Raw genomic sequence first — 22,338 nt, 5'->3', positions numbered from 1 at the left:
AGTGTACGCGATAAGCTAATGCAAGGAGCTGCTTGTGGATTTGCCATCTCCAACGCAGTTCCACCTCCGATTTGATAGAATCTAGCCCTTCACATTGCATTATCCAGTAACCACATCAACCTTTAATCCACATCTTATACTTTTCTCATATTTTGTGTGTTCTTTCTTCCATATGGGAATGAATGCTGACAAATAAATGCTCATATTATTTTATTGATGAAGTATTCCACTAAATGAAAGAAGATAGAAATGAACTTTTGACCAATGCTAGCTGATAATATTTACTCTTCCATATGCGTTGTGTTCTTACATCTTCTTCAGTATGAGGTCTGGGATGTACACCATGTGATTTTCTTTGCCATATGCCTTTTTCAACAGCTTTTCTCTTTCTTTCTCCCTCTGTTTCTTTTCGTTATAGTTCCTTGCCACCTCGTCCAGGTGGGCTTTCACCCTCTCCTTATTCTTCCTCACTTCTTCCTTACTCTCTGCTTTTCTAGCTCTGAGCAGTTCTTTTACTTTGTTCTTCTCCAACAAGTCTCTTTCTTTCCTCTCCTTTTTCTCCTGCTTTGCCCTGACTCTCTGGGCGCGTTTAGTTTCCATCTGAAAGAGAAAGTCCATACATGTTGGTCAGTGATCTGAAATATTATTATTACTCCTTCTCTAGCATGCAGTCAACTTAATCTGTTGAATCTGATAGTATAACCATTAGGAGGTGACTTATGACCTCCCTGAACTGTGACTGGTTAAATGGAGTACTGTACCTGTGCCTGCTCTTGCTCTCTGAACCTCAGGACAGTCTGCATCTGGTACAGCTTTATGTACGCCTCCTTCATCCTCTCCACCACATCCCTCTTCTCTATTGCCCATCTCTCTTTCTCCCTTTGCATTTTCTCAATTTCACTACTCTTTCTCTCCCGCTCCTCTGTAATCTTCCAGTTCTCCTTCTCCATCTCTCTCTTTTCCATCTCCCATCCCTTCTTCTCTTGTCCATTCAGGCACAGAATCCTCATCTTTTCTCTTTCCAGAGCCTCTATCGCTCTCTCCTTCTCTCTCAGCTCAATTATCCACTCCTCTGCTGCCTGCGTGCTCCTCCTCTTAATCTCCTCCTTCTCCTTCATCCATCTTTCCCCCCGTTGATCCAAGAGGCTTCGTAGGCCAGCCTTGGCCTTGGCCCATCTCCCCTGTCCTCCTTCCAGGCTACTAGGGTCTGATTCCTCTCCTGGTCTGCTTTGGCCAAAGCTGTCTCCAAACCATTTCTTATGAGGTTCCATCCATTCCTCTCTCTCACCCTCTCCTTCCCCACCCTTTCATTCTCAGCTAACAGTCTCTTCTTGTTCTCCACTGTCACCTTCCATAACTTGGCCAAGGACATCTTCACCATTGTTTGTTTGTCGGTCGCTGCGCTTTCTCTCTGTTTGTCCATCACCTCTCGCTGCCTTTCATTCTCAGCTAACAGCCTCGTGTTCTCCACGGTCAACTTCCCTATCTTGGCCAAGTGCAGTATGTTCTGCATCTTCAGCTTTGCCATCTTGAGCTCCATATTTTTTTCTGTCTGACACTGCACTTTCTCTCTGTTTCTCAAACAACTCTCTCTCCAGCTTCCATTGGTAGCAGTTTACCTCAATAGAAGCCTCAGTCTCCCTTATCTGTCTCAGCAACTCTTCAATTAGCCTTTCTCTTTCTTGCTCTGGTTCCACCCTCACCTTGTTGACTTCCTCCAACACCTCTCTCTGCAGCTTCCACCGGTAGTGGTCTACCTTGTTACAAGTCTCAATCTCCTTTCTCATTCTCAGCAGCCCCTCCATTTCTCTTTGTCTTTCTATCTCTCGTTCCCCCCCTCATCTTGTTGCCTTTCTCCATCTCCTCACTTTCAGTCATCTCTTTCTCCATCTCAATGACTTCTCTCTGCATCAATATGTATGGAGAAACATGTATTCCTTATTTTGTTTATTTTGTGTGAATCTTTTCCATGTCATTTTCTTAAAACTGTCTGGCCATGCCAGTTTTCCAACTTCAGTTACCTTCAGGCTAACTGGTATAATTTATTAAATGGTAATAAGTAGGCCTACCTTCACTGATTTCCTTAGAAGTCAAACACTTTTACACATTATTATGTTCTAACTCACCTCTCCTCCGCGATTTCTGTCCACTTATGAAGATTTAAAAAGATATACACTTGAGTAGTTATGGTGTGGTGAATGGATATGCTGGTTGTTTTCTTTGGTTTGGAACTTGTTGTAGCCAAGTTCTAATTCCAAATTATATGGTCGTAGCCTAGCTTAATTGTTGAGTCATAATGAGATTGGAATGTTGGCTTGAATTCTGTATTATGGACAAAAATCTCAGAATTCTGAAGATTTTATAATTATATTTAAAAATTATTGTTTGTCATACATTCTATATACAACATTCTAGCCCTTGGATGCTCTCTCAGAGTTATAAGTCTTATATTCTCAGCCCAAAAGAAATTTGGTCTATTTCAAAAATATTCAAAATAAGGATTACTTTGTAAGTATTGGTTGTCATGGTGCCGTGAGGAAGCCTAGGCAGAGAGCTCTGTTAATATGTGACCGACCGCCTTGATTCGGTCTTATGTAGCGACATTTGAAATTGTGTTTTTACATTGGATAAAAGTAGAGACTCAGAGCTAGAACATTGTATATCATACACTGCAGTTGAGGAACAATGGGGAAGTCATTGTGCTTTGAAAGTTGATAAACTTGTAACCCCAACTTCGAGAAAATGGCCCTTGAATGTTTTGGTACACCTACTGGAGAGCTCTTCTTTGTCTACACCCATTCAGCATCGTTCACACCCTCTTAAGCCTTAGCCCCACCCATCTCTTTAAAGATTCACATGTGAGGCCATGTAGTAAGCACATGCTATATCAAATAAAATCTAAGTTTATTTGTCACATGCACAGGTAACAGAAGGTGTAAACGGTACAGTGATAGTACTTGCATACTTGCATAGTAGCAATATCAAAAACAGAAAGTGTCCAGATACAATTATTTGATAAATATTTTGTCATTATTTGATGACGCTTACCCGACACACTTGTCTAATTTGATGGGTCATGTGAAGGAATGCTATAACCACCCCTCATCAAGTTTGATGGGTCATGTAATAATCCAGCCGAAGTAGTGTCTTTTGTTTAGACATGTAGCTAGCTAGCTAGCTAAACAATTAACCCGGCATAACCCCAACTCATACTACTACCAATACAAACATTGTCATAGCTCTAGTATGAATCTGCAGGTAGCTAAAGCTAACACACTAGGTTCAATGTTAACTAGCTAATATTAGGCTGGAACTAGCAATGCAAATGGATTTCAGATTCAAATAATACAGTGAGGGAAAAAGTATTTGATCCCCTGCTGATTTTGTACATTTGCCCACTGACAAAGAAATGATCAGTCTATAATTTTAATGGTAGGTTTATTTGAACAGTGAGAGACAGAATAACAACAAAAAAATCCAGAAAAGCACATGTCAAAAATGTTATAAATTGATTTGCATTTTAATGAGGGAAATAAGTATTTGACCCCCCTCTCAATCAGAAAGATTTCCTGGCTCCCAGGTGTCTTTTATACAGGTAACGAGCTGAGATTAGGAGCACACTCTTAAAGGGAGTGCTCCTAATCTCAGCTTGTTACCTGTATAAAAGACACCTGTCCACAGAAGCAATCAATCAATCAGATTCCAAACTCTCCACCATGGCCAAGACCAAAGAGCTCTCCAAGGATGTCAGGGACAAGATTGTAGACCTACACAAGGCTGGAATGGGCTACAAGACCATCGCCAAGCAGCTTGGTGAGAAGGTGACAACAGTTGGTGCGATTATTCGCAAATGGAAGAAACACAAAATAACTGTCAATCTCCCTCTGCCTGGGGCTCCATGTAAGATCTTACCTCGTGGAGTTGCAATGATCATGAGAACGGTGAGGAATCAGCCCAGAACTACACGGCAGGATCTTGTCAATGATCTCAAGGCAGCTGGGACCATAGTCACCAAGAAAACATTTGGTAACACACTACGCCGTGAAGGACTGAAATCCTGCAGTGCAGGAGAGGAGAGAGAGAAGAGGGGGCAGGAGAGTGGGCCAGAGAGGGATGGAGGAGAGGGGCCAGGAGAGTGGGCCAGAGAGGGATGGAGGAGAGGGAGCAGGAGAGTGGGCCAGAAAGAGATGGAGGAGTGGGAGCAGGAGAGGTGGCCAGAGAGGTGTCCAGAGAGGGATGGATGAGAGGGGGCAGGAGAGTGGGCCAGAGAGGGATGGAGGAGAGGGGCAGGAGAATAGGCCAGAGAGGGATGGAGGAGAGGGATGGAGGAGTGGGAGCAGGAGAGGTGGCCAGAGAGGGATGGAGGAGAGGGGCCAGGAGAGTGGGCCAGAGAGGGATGGAGGAGAGGGGCAGGGAGAGTTTGCCAGAGAGGGATGGAGGAGGAGCAGGAGAGGTGGCCAGCTGACGGATGGAGGAGAGGGGGCAGGAGAGACAGCCACTGATGGTGGGATGAGGGTAAGAGCAGTGTTGCTCATCGGAGGCGTGTACCACTGATACATACACACACACACCAGAGGAGGCTGGTAGAGGAGCTATAGGAGGATGGGCATATTGGAATGGCTGGAATGGAATAAATGGAACGGTATCAAACACATCAAACATATGGAAACTCTTCCATTTATTCCATTCCAGCCATTACAATGAGCCTGTCCTCCTATACCCTCCTCCCACCAGCCTCCTCTGACACACTTATACATAAACACACTAGGCATTCATGCACCTAAGGGTATTCTGTTGATGCCTCTCTCTCTTCTCTCTCGTTGCATCCAAGGCAGTGTACGCGATGGAGCTATTGCAAGGAGCTGCTTGTGGATTTGCCATCTCCAACGCAGTTCCACCTCCGATTTGATAGAATCTAGCCCTTCACATTGCATTATCCAGTAACCACATCAACCTTTAATCACATCTTATCACTTTTCTCATATTTTGTGTGTTCTTTCTTCCATAAGGGAATGAATGCTGACAAATAAATGCTCATATTTTTATTGATGAAGTATTCCACTAATGAAAGAAGATAGAAATGAACTTTTGACCAATGCTAGCTGATAATATTTACTCTTCCATATGTGTTGTGTTCTTACATCTTCTTCAGTATGAGGTCTGGGATGTACACATGTGATTTTCTTTGCCATATGCCTTTTTCAACAGCTTTTTTCTTTCTTGTCTCCCTCTGTTTCTTTTCGTTATAGTTCCTTGCCACCTCGTCCAGGTGGGCTTTCACCCTCTCCTTATTCTTCCTCACTTCTTCCTTACTCTCTGCTTTCTAGCTCTGAGCAGTTCTTTTATTTGTTCTTCTCCAACAGTCTCTTCTTTCCTCTCCTTTTTCTCCTGCTTTGCCCTGGCTCTCTAGGGCGCGTTTAGTTTCCATCTGAAAGAGAAAGTCCATACATGTTTGGTCAGTGATCTGAAATATTATTACTCCTTCTCTAGCATGCAGTCAACTTTAATCTGTTGAATCTGATAGTATAACCATTAAGGTGACTTACTTGACTCCCTGAACTGTGACTGGTTAAATGGAGTACTGTACCTGTGCCTGCTCTTGCTCTCTGAACCTCAGGACAGTCTGCATCTGGTACAGCTTTATGTACGCCTCCTTCATCCTCTCCACCACATCCCTTTCTCTATTGCCCATCTCTTTTCTCCCTTTGCATTTTCTCAATTTCACTACTACTCTCCCGTCTCTCTGTAATCTTCCAGTTCTCCTTCTCCATCTCTCTCCACCTCCCATCCCTTCTTCTCTTGTCCATTCAGGACAGAATCCTCATCTTTTCTCTTTCCGCCTCTATCGCTCTCTCCTTCTCTCTCAGCTCAATTATCCACTCTCCTTGCCTGGTGCTCTCCTCTTAATCTCCTCCTTCTCCTTTATCCATCTTCCCCCGTTGATCCAAAGAGGCTTCGTAGGCCAGCCTCGGCCTTGGCCCATCTCCCCTGTCCTCCTTCCAGGCTACTAGGGTCTGATTCCTCTCCTGGTCTGCTTTGGCCAAAGCTGTCTCCCCAAACCATTTCTTATGAGGTTCCATCCATTCCTCTCTCACCCTCTCCTTCCCCACCTTTCATTCTCAGCTAACAGTCTCTTCTTGTCTCCACTGTCACCTTCCATAACTGGCCAAGGACATCTTCAACCATGTTGTTTCTGTTTGTCGGTTGTTGCGCTTTCTCTCGTTTGTCTATCACCTCTGCTTCTCTTTCATTCTCCAAGCTATAGCCTTTGTGTTCTCCACGGTCAACTTCCCTATCTTGGCCTAAGTGCAGTATGTTTCTGCACCTTCAGCTTTGCACATCTTGAGCTCCATATTTTTTTCTGTCGACACTGCGCTTTCTCTCTGTTTCTCAAACAACTCTCTCTCCAGCACTTCCATTGTTAGCAGTTTACCTCAACAGAAGCCTCAGTCTCCCTTATCTGCTCAGCAACTCTTCAATTAGCCTTTTCTCTTTACCTTTCTGGTTTCCACCCTCACCTTGTTGATCCTCCAACACCTCTCTGTGCTGAGCTTCACCGTAGTGGTCACCTTGTTACAAGTCTCAATCTCCTTTCTCATTCTCAGCAGCCCCTCCATTTCTCTTTGTCTTTTTCTATCTCTGTTGATGGGTCATGTGAAGGAAATGCTATAACCACCCCTCATCAGCTATAACCAGCCCATCCCCAGGCGACCTGCCACAGAGGGGAACAGATAGGGAACATGAGGGAGCAGAAAGCAGAACATTCTGTTAGAATGCCAAGCTCTTCCACAGACACTGCTAACATAAACCAAGAAGACAGAGAGTGACTGACGACCCCAAAAATAAACTTGCTAATTTACCATTGTCTCCTCTTCCCCAGGAGAATACTTCTCTGTCATTGGTCACAGCAAGCACATGGGAAGCACCACATGACACCTGGACCAGCTCATATCCAAGTAAGGCCTCCACGATCTTGGGCTGGGCATAAATACATACAGAGAAATAATATCAAGCTTTTTCACCAGAACGACTGACCACAATAATGTTTATAACATACCTCAAAATCATAGACATTTACCTGTGTTACGTCATTAAAATTCCCATGTCCGAGACAGCCATTGCTTCCGCTTCCAAACGTCATAATAATACCTCGGTCTGCAAATTGAAAATAAATAGAGGAGATTACGATGAGTTGATGGGTGTGGTTATATCACAGTGTGAGTTTTAATCCCTCACAAGGGAATACTAACTTGCTCCACCACGGTGATAAATGGTGATGAGAAATATAGAGCTGGGGCTCAGAGAGGTTCTTTAATCCTGTGTCATCTGCTTTTGGTATTGGACTAATGACAGTTCCCTCAAGACTTTGACTGTGACTAACGGTGTATCCCGGTTGGAGAAAGTGTACCTCCTAAACGCCAGGACAGCAGTGTGGAGATTACATTCTGTAGGGGAGGACAAACACTGATGAATGTTCTCTTGTCAGAAGTGCAGTAAAAGAGGTGATTACATCCACACGTTCAAATGCAGCTTCCATTCCAATGCTGCTCCAGTGCTTTATGATAGCACTATATACTGCAGTGTGTGTGTGTGTGTGTGTGTGTGGCAGCAAAAACACACAGTGAATAAATATTGATTTCCTATAGTGAAGCTCCCCTACTGAGGCTGATCTGACACGGATGCTGTCGTCCCCAGCAGGAAACACAATGAGAGATGGCGTGCATCCCAAATGGCACCCTATTCCCAATATAGTGCACTATTTCTGACCAGAGGCCCATGGGCCCTAGTCAAAATTAGTGCACTATATATGGAATAGGGTGCCATTTGAGACGCTATTATGGCCTGTACCTGTCATACAGGTGGTAAAGAGATCCCCACAGGACACAGACTTGATGGTGACTCCAGACTGGCCCTCCAGGAAGCGAGAGATTAACTGCGGCTGCATCTGTTCCACTGCACCAGGCAGAGTGGGCTCACCTGATCCTACTGATGGAGCCTGGCACCGCACCATTAGGACGTGGTTAGGAAATGTGTGATAACACTCTCATATTGTTAAAAACAAATCCTTTAATGTGGAATGTCACTGACCTCTGAATGACCTTGTGCCGGTAATTCGCCCTCCTGGTCTACCATGACCTCCTGACTGCACGGTGGACATTGGTTTCTCGATTCTGGACCAGAAATCAAAATGTATTTTGGTAATGTATGTATACATCAGATAAATGTTGTTTTCTTATGATGGGTCTGGTGACTAGAAGCTACAGGCTTTGGCTGCGTCCAAAATGGCACACTATTCCCTATATAGTGAAATGTATAGGGAATAGTGTGCCATTTGGGATACACCCTTTGTGGCATTCATTACCTGCGCATTTTGACATTGCCTATATCAGTGTAGAGGTTGAGCAGGGGTCTGATGCAAACAGGGTGGGCCATGATCTCATTGAGCTGTGGGCGTTTGGACGGGTCCAGATTGAGCATGTTCATGATGAGCTGCCTGAGTTCTGGACTGTACCGGTCTGAGATCGGGGCAAAGGTACCGCTCATGATCTTCAACACTAGGGCAGGTAGGTTCTGTAAGAGAAGGAAGAGTGACTTAGCCCAAGGAGAGGAGTTAAATATTCAAACTAGGTTAATGATTTCTTTATGAGTTTACTTTTGGACCAGTAAGCTTAAGGCATCATCCCACAAATGTAAATACATTTTATATGGAGATGGAAAGATAAACTCTTCAAAGACTCATGTGAGATATGATTAACTTCAATGCTATTTCTGGATCTATTGACACATAATTCCAAAGTGCAAGGACAGTTTATGAAATTGGAATGACAATGTATGAAGTGCATTTGAAAAGATTGTGTACAGCAGCCTCGAAAGCTCTCTTGAGGCTGGCTAGCTCATATAGAACACAGCCCAGGGCCCAGATATCACTCTTCTGGTTGTAGGGCTTCCCCTCACACAGCTCTGGAGAGATGTAGCATGGGGTCCCCACCACCTGAATGGAAATAAAACAAAAACAAAAGATAAACTCTACTGCCAGTGCTGCCTATGACTATGCTTATCATCAGAGTATGCATTTGGCCATTACTATGTAGTCAGGTGACCAATGCTACGTCATGTTCACTCACAGTGTAGGCTTTGCTCTTGCTGACTAGGATTTTGGAGATTCCAAAGTCACCTATTTTGACGATCATTTGATGCTTGTCAAGCAGAATGTTCTGGGTCTTCAGGTCGCGGTGTAGGATGAGCTTGTTGTGCACGTGGTACAGGGCCAGCAGGATCTGGACAAAGAAGTGCAGGATGGTGTCCTCATCCAGCAGGGAGTTACAAGCGCTTCTGAATGTAGTCGGCTAGGGTTCCACCTACAGTAAGAAAGCAGGTAAAGAATACAGTTACAGTAGAATAGATCATGCTCTCAGGCCACCCAGAGTTTTGTAACATAATGCAGTGCCCTTTATTATATATCTCCTGAAGCGCTGCATCAGGGACTGACATCTGATGAGACTGAATAAGATCTCATGGGGAATGTCTGACAAGCAAAACATATTTGCATTGACCCCCCGTATATAGCCTCGTTACTGTCATTTTATTGTTGCTCTTTAATAAATAAATAGTTTTTCTTTTTTTCATTTTGATTTTATTTATTTATTGTTTACTTTAGTTGACTTAGTAAATACTTGAACACTTATTTTTTCTTAAAACTGCATTGTTGGTTACGGGCTTGTGAGTAAGCATTTCATTGTAAGGTCTACACCTGTTGTATTCGGCGCATGTGACAAATACAATTTGATTTGATTAGATATTTGACACCCTATGTTACAGTATAGGTGTCAGACTTTCATGAGAACAGTGAGCTATGTCCCTTATGTGTTATGCAACAAACAATTGAGGGGCTAATGTGATAGTACCTGGTGCATATTCCATAGCGATCATCAGAGCCTTGTCCTCCAGGAAGTTCTCATAGTACTCTATGATGTTGGGGTGGTTGAGCAGCTTCAGCACCTGGCACTCGTTCTGGGCAGCGAGGCGTTCATCACGGGACATCTGCTCTACTGGGATCTCCTTCAGGATCACAAAGGCCCCATCACTGCGCCGGCGACACAGGTGCACTATCCTGTCACACATGACATGGGAAGGTGAAGAATGAGTAGTGTGGGGAAGAGTTGGGAAAGTGTGTTCTGGTGGCTATCCCCTTACAGTGGGCCTACTTGCTTGTACACTCTTGTACATTATTGCCACTGATATTGGTGCTATGTAATGCATGCATGTCTGTGGGCATTAGAAAAACATCCTAGAAACTAGAATTTTACAAATTTATATAATGGGCAAATAACATAACACATTACAGTTATGACTAAAAGACAACACAGTAACTTTGCACTCATCATGTACTAGTATTGTCCTATATTGATTAGGGCGGCCATAGAAATAGAATGAGCGCTTAATTCTACTTGTATCTTAATTCTACTTGTATGCGGGCGGCCTTTTAATAAAAGATGCGCGCGCCGTTCCGTACTCGACTGAACCAATTTACATGCATTCCGTGATTTGGCTGGCAAAGGAGACAATCGGCGACGTTTTACACTTTACCTTAAGTTTGACATGAAGAGAAATAAAACATCACAAACAAAGTATGAATAAGACTACTGTTCAAAGTTCAAAGTTAATCACTTTTGGTTTACCCAAAAGCTCCTCTTCCGACCACTTTGATTTTCTCATACTTCTCCATCTCCTTTGCTCAAGGCTATAAAAAAACGAAAGTCGTCTCCAGGCAACACTTCCGCTGCTCCTACAGGGAACAACTAGGGACAAAAAGCACGCAGTCCTGAAAGCACGCTTCTTCTGTTTTCCTTGGGCTATTTGTGGTTACTTCATACAATTTTACTAAATTAGATTTTGTCATCAGGAATACTGTGTGTGTGTGTGTGTGTGTGTGTGTGTGTGTGTGTGTGTGTGTGTGTGTGTGTGTGTGTGTGTGTGTGTGTGTGTGAGTGAGTGAGTGAGAGAGAGACAGAGAGACAGAGAGAGAGAGAGCGTTAATTCCCACACAATATCTCTCCTGTCCTAGGTATGACTGCAGGTAACAGTGTCTAGACGGCATATAATTATGGAGCGCTTTCCCCTCGGCTGAGATAAGCAGGCAGCTGCCAAGCTTGGCTCCTGTCCTTTCTGCTTCCGTCTCTGCTTTAATGTGGGCCATAACAAACGCATTGTGTTCTCTCTGACAAGGCCTTGTCAGGTCTGTAATGCATTGGCTACACATCACAGCCCTCATCATTTGAAGCAGCAAATGTTCTGCTTATTCTCAGATACATCTTCCAACACCACATGCTGATCTAGACTATACATTACTGTACCTTGGCACTGGTGAAAATCATTCAAACAGTGTCCGTTTACGTGCATGCGTGTATGTGTGTGTCACGGAATGGATGGGATGGTCAATGTCCAGGAATGCACTGTTTGAAGGTGTAGCGTAGGGTGCTCACCGAAACTACTGATGTTAAAGCGCTTAGTATGCACCTGAGTGGGAAGATAAGAACAGCTGAAACTGCTTGACTGGTTCTAAATCAATCTGTAGAGATCATCACATTTAAGAGATCTCATGAGATGAGACGCCTCCTAAAAGTGCCAGGAATCAATGGGTGGAAGTCAGAATCACATAAAAATATGTTATTACCTCACCTCCACTTTTCACTGCAGATTGTTTACTAGATGTGGAAACTAGAGAGGGTGGTTACGTCCCAAATGCTACCCTATTCCCTATATAGTGTACTACTTTTTGACCAGGGCAATAGCAGGGTGCCATTTAGGACTCAGTCTGTGCCTGTCAAATCAAATGTTATTTGTCACATGCATCGAATACAATAGGTGTAGACCTTACCATGAAATGCTTACTTACAAGCCCTTACTTAAAAGCCCTCGTTAGTGGTTCAGTTCTATAATGAGGTTGACTTACTGACCAAGACAATGTGTGGTTTATCTAGTTTATCTACATGACAGAGGTGCAGGGCTCTTGTCTGCTGTGTTCATGGTGGTGTGACTGTATTCACAGCAGTGAAGTGAGGCTCTATTGAGTTGATTTAGTTCTTAGGGCCATGTTGACACCTGCTGCTCCTTGACTCTGTGTGTGTGTGTGTGTGTGTGTGTGTGTGTGTGTGTGTGTGTGTGCGGGCGCGCGCGTTCAGGGAGTGATGGGTTTCTGTTGATTTCAGACAGTCAACAACATTGTTACAGCTTAAACACCGTTCTTTGTCAGTGTGTCAACAAAATAAACCGTCATTCATTAATAGGCAGAGGAATGTGTGTTACGTTTGTTTCCGTCATCTCACCTGTGACTTATGTACAACATAACAACCCTTTGTTCATTGGAACTCCATTTGGGCAATCAATTGACATTCTCTGAATACCTTTTCTATGGCATTCATTGATTTTAATGCTATTGTTTACATTTCTTCATTCTTCAATAGTGCACTACTTTTGACCAGAACCCTATGGGTTAGTGCACTATATAGGGAATAGGGTGCCATTTGGGACAGACCCTAGAATCAATACAGCCCAAATGAGCACTGAACCAGGCACAAAGATTCCATTCAGCCACACCACATCATATTGGGATTGGGACACCTACTTTGGACACAAAGAGGTATTTCATCCATTAGCCTCTACAAGATTGCCAAGCACAACGCACATTTCCACTGAGGATTTACCCCAATGTTTTTACCCAAAGGCTCACGCTTCGAACACACCGACTGCGTCATGGTACACCAGAAGTACATTCATTTCCAATGGAACGCTGCATTTGCCTTGCAGCATTGCGTTGCAGAGACAGTTGCAGTGCGTTCTGTGTGGTGCATATGTTGGATTTATCGAACGTATGCGTCAAACTGTATGTACTCCTGAGTGGCGCAGTGGTCTAAGGCACTGCATCGCAGTGCTAACTGTGCCACTAGAGATCCTGGTTCGAATCAAGGCTCTGTCGCCGCCGGCCGCGACCGGGAGACTCATGGGCGGCGCACAATTGGCCCAGCGTCGTCCAGGGTAGGGGAGGGAATGGCCGGCAGGGATGTAGCTCAGTTGAATCGGTTGTGGGTTCGATTCCCACGGGGGGCCAGTATAAAAAAAAGATGTATTCACTAACTGTAAGTCGCTCTGGATAAGAGCGTCTGCTAAATGACAAAAAAAAAAAAAAAAATGTGTAAAACGGGTTGACAGAAATAATAATATAATAATAATAATATGCCATTTAGCAGATGCTTTTATCCAAAGCGACTTACAGTCATGCGTGCATACATTTTTGTGTATGGGTGGTCCCGGGGATTGAACCCACTACCTTGGCGTTACAAGCGCCGTGCTCTACCAGCTGAGCTACAGAGGAAATGGTAGCAGAAGGTGAATGTTGAACTTTTGTTGCACACATATATATAGATGATGCTGAATACTATTTTGCGCAATGACGCAGTCGGTGTGTTCAAAGCATCAGACTTTTGTGTTTCCATCTACACCGGCCAGCACCTGTGTCTCACTGGGCAATGGCTCCGGTGGGCCTGCTCTAATTTGAAGCCAAGGCAAGGCCCTGTGTACTTTTCAGCTAGCATTTACATAACAATGGCTAACTGTGACCTTTAACACCTTCTCACAAAGCAACAGTCTTGAACGATGCAGAGGTTGTTGATTCTGCTCGCCACAAGTATTTAGTGTCACACTCCTGATGGAAACACAACAACACTATAGCTTACACTACCGGTCAAAGGTTTTAGAACTACTCATTCAAAGGTTTTTCTTTAATTTTACTATCTTCTACATTGTAGAATAATAGTGAAGACATGAAAACTATGAAACAACACATGGAATCACGTAGTAACCAAAAAAGTGTTAAAAAAATCAAAATATATTTTATATTTGAGATTCTTCAAATAGCCACCCTTTGCCTTGATGACAGTTTTGCACACTCTTGGCATTCTCTCAACCAGCTTCATGAGGTAGTCACCTGGAATGCATTTCAATTAACAGGTGTGCCTTCTTAAAAGTTAATTTGTGGAATTTCTTTCCTTCTTAATGCGTTTGAGCCAATCAGTGTCACGTTCGTTGTATAAAGGATTGGACCAAGGTGCAGCGTGGTATGCGTACATAGTAGTTTATTATAGAAACACCGACAAAACAACAAAAGCAACGTAACGTGAAGTTCTAACGGGCTACACATAAAACAAGCCAAACCAGAAACAAGATCCGTCTGTAGCCATGAAGTGCTTTGAAAGGCTGGTCATGGCTCACATCAACAGCATTATCCCAGAAACCCTAGACCCACTCCAATTTGCATACCGCTCCAACAGATCCACAGATGATGCAATCTCTATTGCACTCCACACTGCCCTTTCCCACCTGGACAAGAGGAACACCTACGTGAGAATGCTATTCATTGACTACAGCTCAGCATTCAACACCATAGTGCCCTCAAAGCTCATCACTAAGCTAAGGATCCTGGGACTAAACACCTCCCTCTGCAACTGGATCCTGGACTTCCTGACGGGCCGCCCCAGGTGGTAAGGGTAGGTAACAACACATCCTGCCACACTGATCCTCAACACGGGGCCCCTCAGGGGTGCGTGCTCAGTCCCCTCCTGTACTCCCTGTTCACCCATGACTGCATGGCCAGGCACGACTCCAACACCATCATTAAGTTTGCCGACGACACAACAGTGGTAGGCCTGATCACCGACAACGATGAGACAGCCTATAGGAAGGTCAGAGACCTGGCCGTGTGGTGCCAGGATAACAACCTGTCCCTCAACGTGACCAAGACAAAGGAGATGATTGTGGACTACGGAAAAAAAAAGAGGACTGAGCACGCCCCCATTCTCATCGACGGGGCTGTAGTGGAACAGGTTGAGAGCTTCAAGTTCCTTGGTGTCCACATCACCAACGAACTATCATGGTCCAAACACACCAAGACAGTCGTGAAGAAGGCATGACAAAGCCTATTCCCCCTCAGGAGACTGAAAAGATTTGGCATGGGTCCTCAGATCCTCAAAAGATTCTACAGCTGCACCATCGAGAGCATCCTGACTGGTTGCATCACCGCCTGGTATGGCAACTGCTTGGCCTCCGACTGCAAGGCACTACAGAGGGTAGTGCGTACGGCCCAGTACATCACTGGGGCCAAGCTTCCTACCATCCAGGACCTCTATACCAGGCGGTGTCAGAGGAAGGCCCTCAAAATTGTCAAAGACTCCAGCCACCCTAGTCATAGACTGTTCTCTCTGCTACCGCACGGCAAGCAGTACCGGAGTGCCAAGTCTAGGTTCAAAAGACTTCTCAACAGCTTCTACCCCCAAGCCATAAGACTCCTGAACAGCTAATCATGGCTACCCGGACTATTTGCACGGCCCCCCCACCCCATCTTTTTACGCTGCTGCTACTCTGTTAATTATTTATGCATAGTCACTTTAACTCTACCCACATGTACATATTACTTCAACTACCTCAACTAGCCGGTGCCCCCACACATTGACTCTGCACCGGTACCCCCCTGTATATATAGCCTCCCTACTGTTATTTTATTTTACTTCTGCTCTTTTTTTCTCTCAACACTTTTTTGTTGTTGTTTTATTTGACTTTTTTATTAAAAATAAATGCACTGTTGGTTAAGGGCTGTAAGTAAGCATTTCACTGTAATGTCTGCACCTGTTGTATTCGGCGCATGTGGCCAATAAAATTTGATTTGATTTGATTTGATAAAGGTAGGCAAAATGGCTGCCTAAGTATGATCCCCAATCAGAGACAACGATAGACAGCTGCCTCTGATTGGGAACCACACCCGGCCAACATAGAACTAGATAAACTAGAATCTACACATAGATATTCACACTCTGACCAAACCAACTAGAGATCTCTATGTCAGGGCGTGAAAATCAGTTGTGTTGTGACAAGGTAGGGGGGTATACAGAAGATAGCCCTATTTGGTAAAATACCAAGTCCATATTATGGCAAGAACAGCTCAAATAAGCGAAGAGAAACGATAGTCCATCATTACTTTAAGACATGAAGGTTAGTCAATACGGAAAATGTCAAGAACTTTGAAAGTGTCTTCAAGTGCAGTCGCAAAAACTATGATGAAACTGGCGCTCATTAGGACCGCCACAGGAATGGAAGACCCAGAGTTACCTCTGCTGCAGAGGATAAGTTCATTAGAGTTACCAGCCTCAGAAATTGCAGCCCAAATAAATGGTTCACAGTGTTCAAGTAACAGACACATCTCAACATCAACTGTTTAGAGGAGACTGTGTGAATCAGGCCTTCATGGTCGAATTGCTGCAAAGAAACCACTACTAAAGTACACCAATAAAAAGAAGAGACTTGCTTGGGCCAAGAAACACGAGCAATGGACATTAGACCGGTTGAAAAGCTGTCAAAGCTGTCATCAAGGCAAAGGGTGGCTATTTGAAGAACCTCAAATATAAAATATATTTTGATTTGTTTCACACTTTTTTGGTTACTACATGATTACATATGTGTTATTTCATAGTTTTGATGTCTTCACTATTATTCTACAAAGTAGAAAATAGTACAAATAAAAGAAAAACCCTTGAATGAGTAGGTGTTCTAAAACTATTGACCGGTACTGTACATTAACATAAAACACTAGCGACCCACTGGTGTGAGGATAAGTCTAGATGGAAAAACACCAACATGTATCAGGGCCTTTTCATTACACTGTTGCAGCTTCTTTGCCAGTGTCGACAGACGTAACTATCTGCTTCTTTCAAGAATTCAGATTCGTAAGATGGTATTCAAGATAGGTCCTGTGACAGAACCAGCCCTGGAGGAGGGTAGTAGACCTATCATGGGTGATGGACAGACATGCTGCTTTTTGACTGTAACACCAGTCTATACAACCTTACAGTGAGGGAAAAAAGAATTTGATCCCCTGCTGATTTTTTACGTTTGCCCACTGACAAAGAAATGATCAGTCTATAATTTTAATGGTAGGTTTATTTGAACAGTGAAAGACAGAATAACTACAAAAAAAATACAGAAAAACGCATGTCAAAAATGTTATAAATTGATTTGCATCTTAATGAGGGAAATAAGTATTTGACCCCTCTGCAAAACATGACTTTGTGATTGCCAACAAGGGTTTTGCCACCAAGTACTGAGGTCAGACGTTTCTTGTAGTTGGCAGCAGGTTTGCACACATCTCAGGAGGGATTTTGTCCCACTCCTCTTTGCAGATCTTCTCCAAGTCATTAAGGTTTCGAGCCTGATGTTTGGCAACTCAAACCTTCAGCTCCCTCCACAGATTTTCTATGAGATTAAGGTCTGGAGAATGGCTAGGCCACTCCAGGACCTTAATGTGCTTCTTCTTGAGCCACTCCTTTGTTGCCTTGGCCGTGTGTTTTGGGTCATTGACATGCTGGAATACCCACCCACGACCCATTTTCAATGCCCTGGCTGAGGGAAGGAGGTTCTCACCCAAGATTTGAAGGTACATGGCCACGTCCATCGTCCCTTTGATGCGGTGAAGTTGTCCTGTCCCCTTAGCAGAAAAACACCCCCAAAGTATAATGTTTCCACATCCATGTTTGATGGTGGGGATGGTGTTCTTGGGGTCATAGGCAGCATTCCTTCTCCTCCAAACACGGCGAGTTGAGTTGATGCCAAAGAGCTCCATTTTGGTCTCATCTGACCACAACACTTTCACCCAGTTCTCCTCTGAATCATTCAGATGTTCATTGGCAAACTTCAGACGGGCATGTATATGTGTTTTCTTGAGCAGGGGGACATTTCGGGCACTGCAGGATTTCAGTCCTTCACGGCGTAGTGTGTTACCAATTGTTTTCTTGGTGACTATGGTCCCAGCTGCCTTGAGGTCATTGACAAGATCCTCCCGTGTAGTTCTGGGCTGATTCCTCACTGTTCTCATGATCATTGCAACTCCACGAGGTGAGATCTTGCATGGAGCCCCAGGCCGAGGGAGATTGACAGTTCTTTTGTGTTTCTTCCATTTGCGAATAATCGCACCAACTGTTGTCTACTTTCATCTTCCTTTTCAGTTGTGACTGAGCTGTAATGGAGTTCTCCAGTGATGAAGCGCCAGGGTTGTGGGTTCGATTCCCACGGGGGGCCAGTATAAAAAAATATAATGTATGCACTCACTAACTGTAAGTCGCTCTGAATAAGAGCGTCTACTAAATGACAAAAACAAAAAAAAATTGTGCTATTCTGAGGCCTGAGAAATTGCAGTGTGTCTGGAGGCAAGAACCCTGCTGTAAACAGTGATCGGACCCTGTCATCATGAGATGCCTCAGCTCAGTCAGAATGCATCAGCTTCTGTATCGTTGTGTGAATGTGTGTGTGTTTGATTCTGTGATGGGTAGGACACGCCACCGCAGGCCTCTCTCCTCACACACTAACATTATTTTATTATTTAAAAAAATTAACAGTAGCCAACATATCAGAATGAATAAAAAATGAATAAAGAACAGAGTCTAAGCTTCGTAACGATATTAAACTTGTGTAGGCCTATTCAAAAATTAGGGCAGAGGTGCGTTCAACAAGGGAAATAGTTTGCAAATGTTAGCCAACACTTTCCAATTGTTTTGTGTTAACTGCGATCGTTTGCTAACTTTAGCTAATGGCTTGTGTTAATATAGAGCGGCATCACGAGGTGAAACATCGGAAGCAATTCAAATTCAATGGAAGGAAAGCGAAGAGAAGCGGAGTGGGCAGGGGACCGTCGAGCGAAGCAAGCATGGGCGAGGGAGCTGAACAGGGCAGGACTAAAGTTGGGTAAAGCTGAACTTTAGGCAAATCCTTTGATATTGTGACATGAGTGACCAATCAAAGCTCACAATAGCTTCCAGCCCTTACTGGATTGGCTTACAATGGTTGTTGATACCTAGCTTGCTTGCTAGCTTGTTAGCACCCACGAGGGCGAAGTTAGAGTGGCTAGACGAGTGCCGCTTGCATAGTAAAAAAAAACGGAACCGGCCCGTTAACTATTACTTGTATTCCGCCTCTCCACGCTAGCTTCTGACTGAAATAAGCAACGTTTGGTAAGATTGCATACCGGCTATCCTTAGGCAAACACATTTTGAAGGGAAATAAGTGGGCAGAATACTTTTTTTGAAATTCAATAAAAACTGAAACACTTTAGAAAGGGGGCATTTTGCCCCCACTATCGGGTAAAATAAATTGTGATGTAAGTGGTTTCTGTGAGAATTACAGGACATGGGCGTTTAACCCTGAGGGGTGTTTAACCCCAAGCCACCCTATAGGCATCTCATGATAAAAAAAACCAGGGTTAAACGCCCCCTGTTTTGTTACACTGTTTTGGGTTTGGTACAATAGTCGTTCTAGTGATTTCAAAGAAAATTTCAACCCCTCAAACTAAGGGACTTCTCGTAATTCATAATACCAGCACGACCTGGAAAAATGCAAGGGCTGCGCTACGTCATTGGAGCTTGTACTAACTATGAGGGTTCGACTAATCCTGCCCGTATAGGCGTGTTTTGCATTGTCTGAAGGTTGATTGCATGCGATTTGGAATAGCCAAACCGGGCTGCGTCCCGGGCGTGAGACAGGTGCCGCGTTCAAATTCCAAGGCGAATTCGGCTTAAAACAAAAGTGATGTAGTTAAGCACGTGTCGTAATTACTATTCTGTTTTTTCCCATGCAAAATGGGTTGCTTTTGATAAAAACGCTTTATATGCCTTCCCAATGAAAACTTGGTAGAAAATTCAAACATTTATTTTGCCTTGTTGACAAAATGACTGAGCAGCGCAGATTAGGCCTACTGTTCAATTGGAGAAGTGCGCGCCTCCCTCCCCACTTTCGCCCGATGAAGTGACGGGACTTCAGTGCATTCGGAAATTACTCAGACCCCTTTACTTCTAAATTTGATTAAATCATCAATCTACACACAATACCCCATAATGACAAAGCGGAAACAGGTTTTTACACAAGTATTCAGATCCTTTGCTTTTTACATTTACATTTTAGTCATTTACTCTTATCCAGAGTGACTTAGTTAGTGAATGCATACATTTTCATGAGACTCGAAATTGAGCTCAGGTGCATCCTTTCCATTTATCATCCTTGAGATGTTTCTACAACTTGATTGGAGTCCACCTGTGGTAAAGTTAATTGATTGGACATGATTTGGAAAGGCCCACACCTGTCTATATAAGGTCCCACAGTTGACAGTGCATGTGAGAGCAAAAACCAAGCCATGAGGTCGAAGGAATTGTCCGTAGAGCTTCGAGACAGGATTGTGTCGAGACACAGATCTGGGGAAGGGTACCAAAACATTTCTGCAGCATTGAAGGACCCCAAGTACACAGTGGCCTCCATCATTCTTAAATGGAAGACGTTTGGAACCACCAGGACTTCCAAACTGAGCAATTGGGGGAGAAGGGCCTTGGTCAGGGAGGTGACCAAGAACCTGATGGTCACTTTGACAGGGCTCCAGAGTTCCTCTGTGGAGATGGGAGAACCTTCCAGAAGGACAACAATCTCAATGCAGCACTCCACCAATCAGGCCTTTATGGTAGAGTGGCCAGACGGAAGCCACTCCTCAGTAAAAGGCACATGACAGCCGCTTGGAGTTTGCCAAAAGGCACCTGAAGGACTCTCAGACTATGAGAAACAAGATTCTCTGGTCTGATGAAACCAAGATTGAACTCTATGGCATGAATGCCAAGCGTCACGTCTGGAGGAAACCAGGCACCATCCCTACGGTGAAGCATGGTGGTGGCAGCATCATGCTGTAGGGATGCCTTTCAGCTGCAGGGACTGGGAGACTAGTCAGGATCGAGAGAAAGATGAACGGAGCAAAGGTTCACCTTCCAACAGGACAACGACCCTAAGCACACAGCCAAGACAACGCAGGAGTGGCTTTGGGACAAGTCTCTGAATGTCCTTGAGTGGTCCAGCCACAGCCCGGACTTGAACCCGATCTAAAATCTCTGGAGAGACCTGAAAATAGCGGTGCAGCAACGCTCCCCTTCCAACCTGACAGAGCTTGAGAGGATCTGAAGAGAAGAATGGGAGAAACTCCCCAAATACAGGTGTGCCAAGCATGTAGCATCATACCCAAGAAGAATCGAGGCTGTAAATCGCTGCCAAAAGGTGCTTCAACAAAGTACTGAGTAAAGGGTCTGAATACTTATGTAAATGTGATATTTCCATTATTATTTTTAATACATTTGCACAAATCTCTAAAAACCTGTTTTTGCTTTGTCATTATGGGGTATTGTGTGTAGATTGATGAGGAAAAAAAATAATTGTATCCATTCTAGAATAAGGCTGTAACGTAGGGGTCAAGGGGTCTGAATAATTTCCGAATGCACTGTATGCCCGGTGCCCCGCTGTTCAGAATAATCGAATCCGCCCTATTTCATTCAAAGTAAAGTTTCTGCATGAATATGTGCATTTAGTGAGTATGTCCGATCCCTCTTGCATGAAGTTGACTGAGGACAGGTGTGGGTTTGCCTCAGACACACACACAAACACACACAGTAGGCCTTGATCACAACAGGATGAAAAAAACATAACTGCATTGTTGTATTACATGCCCTCTTTTTGAAGAAAAAAAAAAGGATGAAAAACAAAGTTATTTATACCTGTCAAAAGGATTCCTCTAAGCCTAAAAGCTCTAAAAGTGATCTTAGAAAAATAGCCCTGTAGACGTAAGCATGGAGTACCCCCAAGTGATTCATTTCAGAATTTATCCATGTTCAACTGCTTCCTCTTCACAATGCAACAACATCCCCTTCAAACTCAGTGCAGGGCCTCCAGAGTGGCGCAGTGGTCTAAGGCACTGCATCGCAGTGCTTGAGGCGTCACTACAGACCCGGGTTCGATCCCAGGCTGTGTCATAACCGGCCGTGACCGGGAGTCCCATAGGGCGGCGCACAATTGGCCCAGCGTTTTCCGGGATAGGGGATGGTTTGGCCAGGGGGGCTTTACTTGGCTCATCGAGCTCTAGCGACTCCTTGTGGCGGGCCGGGCGTCTGCAGGCTGACCTCGGTCATCAGTTAAACAGTGTTTCCTCCAACACATTGGTGCAGCTGGCTTTCGGGTTAAGCGGGCGGGTGTTAAGGAGTGCGGTTTGGTGGGTCATGTTTCGGAGAACGCATGACTCGACCTTCGCCTCTCCCGAGCCCATTGGGAGGTTGCAGCGATGAGACAAGATTGCAATTGGATATCACGAAAATTGGGGAGAAAAAGGCGGTTAAAAAAACAAATACAAAAAAAATATATACTATAAAATACTCAGTGCCTCACTTGAGGGTTTGCTGTCACCTGGGTCCGTGTAACGCTTATCAATGTAATGATCTAATA

At 44.2% G+C, this 22,338-nt stretch overlaps 1 pseudogene; it reads right to left on the bottom strand.

Moving 5' to 3' along the window:
- Window positions 1-577: 577 nt before the first annotated feature.
- Window positions 578-10,799, bottom strand: LOC121565750 (annotated as a pseudogene).
- Window positions 10,800-22,338: the final 11,539 nt, after the last annotated feature.

Source organism: Coregonus clupeaformis, chromosome 6 (assembly GCF_020615455.1).
Source record: "Coregonus clupeaformis isolate EN_2021a chromosome 6, ASM2061545v1, whole genome shotgun sequence".
In the NCBI taxonomy this organism is placed as follows: domain Eukaryota; kingdom Metazoa; phylum Chordata; class Actinopteri; order Salmoniformes; family Salmonidae; genus Coregonus; species Coregonus clupeaformis.
Note: the sequence above shows the minus strand (reverse complement) of the source record. Positions and strands in the feature narration are given on the sequence as shown.